The following is a 10,000-nucleotide window of genomic DNA, read 5'->3' as shown; positions in this document are numbered from 1 at the left end:
CCCATAATCGAAACATCGAATAAGGATATAAAGAAGTTTTTAATAATTTTCAAAGAAATAAGAAGATTTAACTGCATTAAAAATCAAAATACGGGGGGGAGAGAGAGAGAGAGAGAGAGAGAGAGAGAGAGAGAGAGAGGGGGGGGAGGTTGCGTATTCTGTGTACTATATAACTAATAATAAGGTCTATCAACGAACTGTATGGAAAATGGGATACCCTATAATATATTGGCGCTGTTGTAATATTCATTATGAAGAGATTTCGTATATCAAGAAAATTATATAAATCAGTGTTATTCGTACTATATGTGCGCATAATCGTAATACTGCAGCGTCACCTTGAGATCAGCTGATCTCCCAACCAAAAGTAAATCAAAAGTAATTGCTGATTATAGAAATGCTCAAGAAATTAAAAAAAAATATGAACGTGCTTTAATAAACCACAATTAAACACAATAATGTCTAATGAAATATGAAGGCTTAATATTGAACGAAAAATTGAATACTGCATGAAGCTTTAGAATTAACTACCCGTATGCGATTGACAGAGCGAGCACACACACACAGAGAAAGAGCTACAACGATTTCGCATGATACCTAATAATAAGAACTGTAAGGAAACTGATTTTCTGTAACATATTGGCGCTGATGTAATATTCATCTTGAAGATATTTCTAATATTTAATAAAAAAAAAAATGCCAAAAGTCTGATGAGGTTATTTTTCTTCTGACGGAAGGCGACAGGCAAATCAAGTGGTTTTCTTCCGATCCGTTACTATTCCCATAATTGAAACATCGAATAAGGATATAAAGAATTTTTTAATAATTTTCAAAGAAATATGAAGATTTAACTGCTTTAAAAATCAAAATACGCGGAGAGAGAGAGAGAGAGAGAGAGAGAGAGAGAGAGAGAGAGAATTTAAACTTGCGATGAAATCTACGGATGTTTACGAACATGTTTGGACTTCGGTCAATTTGTGTTCGTATGTCTGGATGTTCGTAACACGGATGTTCGTATATTGGGGAGCGCCTGTATATATATATATATATATATATATATTTCACTGGAAAAAGAGGTTAGACAGAAAGGTGGGAACAGTTAATGATATATATATATATATATATATATATAAAATGGAGGTTAAAATAATTATAATGATAATAAGCAATAAAAATTAAAAATAACTTGAGAGAAATTTTGAGTCCAACAGAAAAAAATTACTCCCTCTTGGCCAGCACAAGGCTTCACCATGGAAATGATATTCGGTGTTTATACGCCAAATGACTTCATCAAGGAATTCTCTCATGAATAAGGTTTGAATTATGATAGAGTTGAATCTTCCGTCGACAATGTTAGAGTTTGGACAGACCAAGGAGTCTTTTTTCTGACAAAATCTATTCATGTAATTTATAAACTTTATAGGAAATTTACTCAGTTTTCTATTGCAATCTTTATTTTTTCTATCACTATTTATGGACTATTCATTATGTAAAATAGAAGAGAAGAAATGCTACTAAAAAATTTTAGCCGTGCATAAATAATTCTTCATACACGTTTTTGCATTTGCAAATAATTATAAATATCATGTTTCATTTTCCATTTGAAAGGGAATTAATTGTATTTTACATAGTATATGAGAAAATGTAAAAATATGAAAATTTTTATCAAAAAAAATTATCGGAAATTTTGTTACAAATTAACATTCATTGTCACTCGTCTATAATTGCTCAATCTTCTTGACCTATATCAATTTGTTTTATTTTTGAATTATATAGAAAATTAGTTCAGTTTTCATTGTGATCTTAATTTTTTCCTAGCATTATTCATTATTTATTAATTCACAAAATGGCAGAAGTACTTAGGTTACACTAGAATTATATATTTGAATTGAAATTGTTCTATGTGTTTGCGATAATTGCAATTTTCATGTTTCATATACCATATGAAAGTGCAATGTTTGCTTTTTGAAATGATGTAGGAAAAATGTGAATATTCATATAAAAACAACTTATTGTGAATTTTGTTACATAATGATAAAAGTTTATTGTCAGTTTTTCCTCTACAATTACTATAGTCGGAAAAAAATATTTATTGTATTTATGAAATTCAAAAGCAAATGATTTAGATTGCTATAGCTATCTTAGGTTTCTTCATTGCATTATTCATTATCTATTTATTGTCCAAAAGTGTGTTACAAGATAATTTTAAGCATGCATAGGTTTGTGCATTTGAAAAAAAAATTCAATTATTATGTTTTCTATAACATTTGAAAGAGCATGATGTTCATTTGCACCAGGTATATGGGCAAGTGTGATAATAAGAACATTCCTACATAATAAAGTAAATTCAGTAACATAATTAAAATAATTTATTGTCCGTCTTTGTTCTACAAATGCTCAATAATTTTCGGACAAAACCTTTATAATTTATTAACGGATTATATAGAACAGATATACAGCTTTTACTGCACTCTTCTTTTTTTTTCCATAGCATTGACCATTGCTTATATATTACGAAAATTGGTGATTAAAGAATGCTTATGGTAAAACCGGTTTCTGACTTTCTGTGACTCAAGAATCTTACGTGTGCGTAGAAAACATTTTCTAAGATTGTTCGTGTAATTGCAATGTTTCATAAACAATTTGACATGAACATTTCAATAAGAAAAACTTTATCATAAATTTTGTTACATAAACATGAAAATTTTACTCTCCGTCTTTGCTCTACAATAGATAATTCTTTTATGGCAAAACCTTTCCATCTTATTTATGAATTATGTAGGATGTGTATTCGGCTTTCCATTTCAATCTACATTTTCCCCTGTGATTCATTACTTATTTATTATGCAACAAGGCAGAGAAGGTATGTTGCACAATAAAATTTATGTATGCATAGATCAGTTTATCTGCACATGCTTGTGGGTTTGTAAATAGTTTAAATTGTGAAGCTAATCATTTATCTCTTTTAATACAACATATAACAAAAAAAATAAATAAAAAAAAATCATTAAGTTCTTTGTTGAAATAACCTGAAAGGTCCATGTTGACGGGAATACCGCAGGAAGCAGACCATAATTCGAGACTAGACTGGCAATAATCCATCCAGTAAGATAGAAGGCTTATGCACTAAACTGGAACTTAAAATGCCAGCCTTACTTTGCATTTGGGCTAATCTATAATGCTTAGCCAAAATTAATTATGTACCTTGCACTTTATTTAGTAATTTTTAAATACTTTATCTTAAAGATAATCATTTCAATAAGCTATATTCAAAATTCTACTATAATGTTTTTTAACGACTACCTGCTACATACAGAAACTTATGTCTATGAGATAGAGAGGCTCGTTCAAGCAAGTGAACTGCTGAACCCTATAATTACCCTATTGGAGACAAGGAGGAAATGAGTTAATGGTCATACTTGTACACCCAGCCATTCAAACAAGATATACTCAGCCATTCAAATAATATACAATCAAAACCAATTAGTCTGAGTGAAACATAACAGGCGTCACGATAACCACAAAACCAAAATATACCTAATACCACATGATTTAAGAAGTGCAAGGAATTAAATGTCTAGATTAACTTTGCGGTACAAAAGGAATTGATGGTGTTGACTTCCCAATATAACAAAACCCACACTAGTTAAAAATACGTAAAGAGACCAGTTAGGATGTTGTAAAGACAAAGCTTGGAGTGGCAGTACTGTCGTCATACCCTCTATAAAAAAAAACGTGCCTAGCCTTCTCTCCTTATATAAAGCCTTCTGAAACACTGAAGTTAACTGCAAAGAGATGCATTTCAAGAACACATACTATATTCTTATCCACAAAGAGCTTTGAATAAACTAGCTTGCAAACCATGCATTAAAGATTTTTATTTATAAGTTGTAATAATGAGCTTAAAAGACAGCATTAAACTCTACATTCTATAACAAGCCTTGGTAACTTATTAGTTTTATACAAATCAAAACATCTTGAGGCTCAGAAGCTAGAAGGAAACTAAAATTGGTAATTCAACAGATTTAATGAATCTTTAAACCAAGTAACAATTCTTAGTATCAGCGATAACCATTTCCCGACTCTTATTCACAATGAAATGAAGACACTGAAAGGTACATGCTATATAGTTTAGAAAAGGCCACATTAGAACCTACCTTAAAAACGTAATGAGTCAGTTGTATAGTAAGACTACAACCTAGCTACATCCTATTATTATTATTATTATTATTATTATTATTATTATTATTATTATTATTATTATTACCAAGCGACGCTAAGCTACAACCCTAATTGGAAAGCATGGAAAAATAGCACCAGAGAGGAAAAGAAACAAGGAAATAAACTACAAGAGAAGTAACGAACAATCAAAGTAAAATATCTTAAGAACAGTAACGACATTAAAATAGATCTTTCATATTTACTCTAAAAACTTGAAAAAAAGGATGAAGAGAAGATAGAATAGTATGTCTGAGTGTAGCCCCCAAGCAAGAGAACTCCACACCAAGACGGTAGAAGACCATGGTACAGAGGCTTTAGTACTACCAAAGACTACTGAACAATGGTTTGATTTTGAAGTGTCTCTTAAAAGAGCTGTTTACCATAGCTATAGAGTTTCTTTTACCCTTACCAAGAGGAAAGTAGCCATTGAATAATTATATATGGTACAGTAGTTAACCCCTTGAGGAAAGAAGAATTGTTTAGTAATGGCAGTGTTTCCAGGTGTATGGCCGAGGAGAATAAGGTAAAATATAGCCAGACTATTCGGTGTATGTGTAAGCAAAGGAAAAAGGAGCCGTAACTAAACAGGGGAATTCAATCTAGTACTGTCTAGCCAGTCAAAGGACCCAATAACTCTGTAGTGGTAGCATGTCAATGGGTGGGTGGTACCCTGGCCATCCTACTACGAAACACTAATTCAGTGTTTCCAACTGACACCTTAGTGCTGCACATATATTGAGGTTCATGAATGAAAAGGCATAGCCAATGTATTGACATCTCCCAAGGAATAGCGATGTATTTATTTGGAGAAATAAAATCTTTTATCATTATAAATTATAGTTCTTCACTTCATACAAATAACTCACTATGATATGCAGGTCTTTTTCATTTCCAGAATCGTAAAAATAATAAAGCATGAAAAACCTACCTCACTAAAGTAAATTCGTCATGAACTAGTGGCCAAGCTTGCAAAGAAATAAAAATGCACTGTCATCCGGAGTAATCACGTGATGCAATCAATCAGCTAAGTTATACATTTTCTAAAACAACAAAAATGTATAGTATCTCTGATATGAAATGCTATCTCCCCAATTAAAAATATATTGTTTAAGATCGCTTGCTTTAACAAGAGAAGGCATATAAGAATTTAGCTATCTCTATGGTTTTGACCCTCGCAATCTAGATGTCTTAAAGGGCAACTAGGGATAAAAAATGCAAGGATTTAGCTGCAAAAGGGCTAAAGGAATTCAAGAGCTCGAAATCCAACAAGAATATCTCGACTCTGTAAGACAGTGAATATTCAGAGCCTCTCCTTAAGGAACACTAGTTAGCAGGTTGGCCAGGGCACCAGCCACCCATTGAAATACTTCTGCTAGAGAGTTATGGGGTCTTTTGACTGGCCAGACCGTACTACATTGGATCCTTCTCTCTAGTTACGGTTCATTTTCCTTTGCCTGCACACACACATAGAATAGTGTGACATATTCTTTACATACTCTCCTCTGTCCTCATACACCTGAAAACACTGAGATTACCAAACAATTCTTCTTCTCTCAAGGGGTTAACTCATCATCATCATCATCTCCTCCTACGCATATTGACACAAAGGGCCTCAGTTAGATTTCACCAGTTGCCTCTATCTTGAGCTTTTAAATCAATACTTCTCAATTCGTCATCTCCTACTCCATGCTTCATAGTCCTCAGCCACGTACGTCTGGGTCTTCCAAGTCTTCTAGGGCCTTTTGGATCCCAGTCAGAGTCTGGTGAACTAATCTCTCTTTGGGAGTGCGAAGAGCATGCCCAAACCATCTCCATTTGCCCCTCATCATGATCTCATCCACAAATGGCACTCACGTAATCTATCTTATAGAGTTTCATTTCTAGTCCTGTCCTGCCATTCTACTCCCAATATTCTTCTCAAGGCTTTGTTCTCAATTCTACAAAATCTGTTGAATATTGTTTCATTGTCATACCATGACTCAAATCCATACAGTAACACCAATCTCACTAATCTGATGTATAGCCTGATTTTTGTGTGTAATTTTAGGGGATTTGTTTTCCAGATTTTATTCAACCTAGCCATTGTCTGATTTTCTATTTTCAATCTTTCATCAAACTCTAATTCTAAAAACCCTTTATTTGAGATCATAGTTCCTAAATATCTAAATGATTCTACCTCATTATTCCTCTCTCCCTCCAATGATATTTCATCTTCCATTGCATATTCCGTTCTCATCATCTCTGTCTTTCTTCTATTTATCTTAAGCCAAATCTCCTGTGATATTTCATGCATTCTGCTAAGCAAGCATTGCAAATCCTGTGGTGTTCTGCTGATAAGGACAGCATCATCAGCATACTCTAGGTCAGCTACCTTCCTATTACCAAACCAGTCCAATCCTTCTCCACAATCGCCAACTGTTCTACACAGTACCAAATACATGAGGAGGATAAACAACATAGGTGACAACACATTCCCTTGGAGTACTCCACTTTTCACCGGAAATTCATTTGATAGGATTCCACTAACATTAACTTTGTACTTACTATACTCATGAACCGACAATGAAATTTACATATTTAAGACGAATTCCATAATAATGAAGGACTCCACAAAATTTCCCGGTGCACACTATCAAAGGCTTTTTTATAGTCCACAAATGCCATCAATAGTGGATTCCTATATTCTACACATTGCTCTTCAACATGTCTTAAAATGAAAATTTGGTCAGTACAACTTCTACCTTTTCTAAATCCCGCTTGTTCATCTCTCAGCTTTTCATCAATATTTCTCTCTAGTCTCTTTAGAATAATAACTGATGTAAGTGTGATGCCTCTGTAATTTTTGCAATCAATCATATCTCATTTTTTTTTTTTTTTTGCCATTTTTACCCACACCCTTATCTCCTTTTCATCAGGTTTTCTCTCTCCGTGCCAAATTCTACAAAATAATCTTGTAAGTATTTTGGGAGTCACTTCATTTTTGGCCAATATCATCTCAGCAGTTATTTCATCATATCCAGGGGCTTTCCATGTCTTGAGATTTTTAAGAATAGCTTCGACTTCAAACACACTGAATTCATTCATGGACACATCAATATCTTCCTCGGCTTCAGATATATCAATCAAATTATCCCTTCATATCTCCTATTCATAGCCTAACTAAAGTGTTCCATCAAATGTTGCCTTTCTTGATACTCAGTTGTTATAACAGATCCATTTCTCTCTTTGATGGGTATATTCTTCTTCTTTGCTCCAGTGGAGATTTCCTTAATAATTCTGAGCAATTCTTACACCATAGCCACTCCTTGAATTCATAGCTTTGTCAGCCTTATCTGCTTTAATGTCTAAATATTCACTCCAGTCATTCCTGGCTTTTCTTTTCCCTTCACTATTAATACTGGAATACATAGCATGCTCTACATTGCAATTTTCATTACTTCCTCGAAAACTTGCAGCTAGCAATTTCTGTCTTTGTCTCTCTTTTTTTTTTATAATATCCCCAAGTATCATTTGATATCCATGGCTTTTTCCTTGTAACTATATGTCCCAAAACTTCACTACCAACTGACTGACATTTGTTCCTAATATCACACCATTCTTCATTAATTATCTGCTCTTCTTCTCTGAAAGACTCTAAAAATGCAAATCGATTCTAACATTCAATTGCAAATGTTTCTCTGTGCTCATCTCCTAGGAGCTTAGTTGTATCAAACCTAGGTATTCTATTTACATTTCTGTTGAATGCTTTCAGTTTTAATTTCAGTGTGGCAATGAGGAGCTGGTGATCACTACCAATATCTGCACCTCTATAGCTTCTCACATTTCTTAAGATTCCCCCTTCTCTATTTATTATTGGCTATGTGATCTATTTGAATTTTGTAATTGCCACATGGTGGTCCATATATATTTGTGGATGTCATTGTTCTGGAAAAAGAGTACCTTCAATAACAGGATTCTTTGCTGAACAAAAACTTATAAAATGGGTTCCATTTAAATTTGCAATTTCGCCAGGTCCCTCAACACCTATCACATTCTCCATGACTTGATTAATATTTCCAACTTTAGCACTGAAGTCACCAACCACAATTTTCATATCTCTCTCTGGAATCTCATCTATTACACTCTGCAGGTCTTCATAGTATTTATCTTTCATATCTTCAGGGGCATCATTTGTTGGTGCATAGCACACTATAATGCTCACATTACCCTGCTTTGACTTAAACTTTGCAAGTAACATTCTGCTATTTACAGCTCTCCACTCAGTCAATGCCTTTTCTGCTCTTAGTGTCATCGTCATTCCAACACCTTCTCTTCCAACTCCACTAGTTCTTCCAGAATAGATATATATATATTTCCTTGGTCTAAGATCTCCTTTCCAATCCCCTTAAAACGCATTTCACTTAGGGTCAAGATATCCAAATTATACTTCATAAATTCATTCTCCACTTGCTGTAACTTTCCTATCTGATTTATGGTTCTAACATTCTAATTACTAATTTTCATTTTTTCTTTAGTATTTATAAACTGGCAGCTTCTTAGCAACCCCCTATGCCCGGGACTAGGGGCCATTCTGTCATTTTTACTTTCCATAGACTGACTAAATCGATAGAGGATTTATTGGCTAGATTCATCAAAGGATAGTCAGCTCCTTGTGATGTACATTGCCTAACTAACTAAGGCAAGGGACCCCTGCTAGTCCACACTAATTCTAGTAAAATCATCCGCCAGGCATTGAGGATGTAAGTCGAAGAGACAGCTTGTTTATCGCCTTGAACCCAATCCATCACCCTGCGCCCAGTGACTTCTTTGAGATTTAGGGGGGCCTTTCATCCACACCCAAAGTTCTTGTTACTTCACCAGGTTGCTTATCTGCTTATATAACCGATGTCAAACATGGACTGCTAAGATATAATGCCTAGCATGGTTAAGATATTCCGCCTAGCACGGTTAAGATATTCCGCCTAGCATGGTTAAGATATACCCCCTAGCACGGTTATAATATACCGTCTAACAAGGGGTTGACTACTGCACTGCAATTATTCACTGGTCATTTTCCTCTTGGTAAGAGAAGAAGAGACTCTACAGCTATAGTAAGCAGCTCTTCCACTGTCTTGGGCTAGAGATCTATTGCTTGTGAGTACAATTGGGTACACTATTCTTCTTGTTTCCTTTCCTCACTGGGCTATTTTACCTGTTGGAGCCCCTGGGCTTGTAGCATTTTGCTTTTCCAACTAGTGTTGTAGCTTAACCCATAATCTTAATAATAATAATATGACCCCTACTGTAGTTCCAACATGGAAGTTAGGTTAGTTTAAGCAACTGAGCTGGTAAGTCAGAATTAGTGCCACAAGAGAACGCTAGTGGGCCTCTGAGAATAATAAATGATGTTGAGTAAGTTAAAAACCAAAAATGTTCATCACTAACTTGGCCGGTAAGTGAGTATTGGCATGTCATATCATTACTAATTCCACAAAAAAAATATTCTCCCTCTTTAATTCCTCTTGAACTAAAAATTACTGTCCTTTGCCATTATGAGAATCGATTAGTAGTCGTTTTGTTCACAATGTAGAAGCTTTAACGTTGCATAGTGTATACTTTTCAGTTCCATAAACACTAATAAGGAAGATAATTCCTGAGAGGAAACACGAGATATCAGACTCATACCAACGGTTGCTTAAAATCCAGTGCTAACTAATCAAGCAGGTAACCTAACTTAATATGCAATAAACACATCACAGTCTAGAAGGATATATAAACGTTTTGACAATGCAATTGCGAC

The 10,000-nt window shown here is 34.3% G+C and overlaps 1 protein-coding gene across 3 annotated transcripts in view; it reads right to left on the bottom strand.

The window, feature by feature from the left end:
* Positions 1 to 10,000, bottom strand: part of LOC137650072 (adenine DNA glycosylase-like) — a 476,996-nt gene that overhangs the window by 211,645 nt on the left and 255,351 nt on the right. The gene's annotated exons all lie outside the window — the stretch shown is intronic.

Source organism: Palaemon carinicauda, chromosome 11, assembly GCF_036898095.1.
Source record: "Palaemon carinicauda isolate YSFRI2023 chromosome 11, ASM3689809v2, whole genome shotgun sequence".
Lineage (NCBI taxonomy): Eukaryota > Metazoa > Arthropoda > Malacostraca > Decapoda > Palaemonidae > Palaemon > Palaemon carinicauda.
This window is presented reverse-complemented; position numbering and strand designations above follow the sequence as displayed.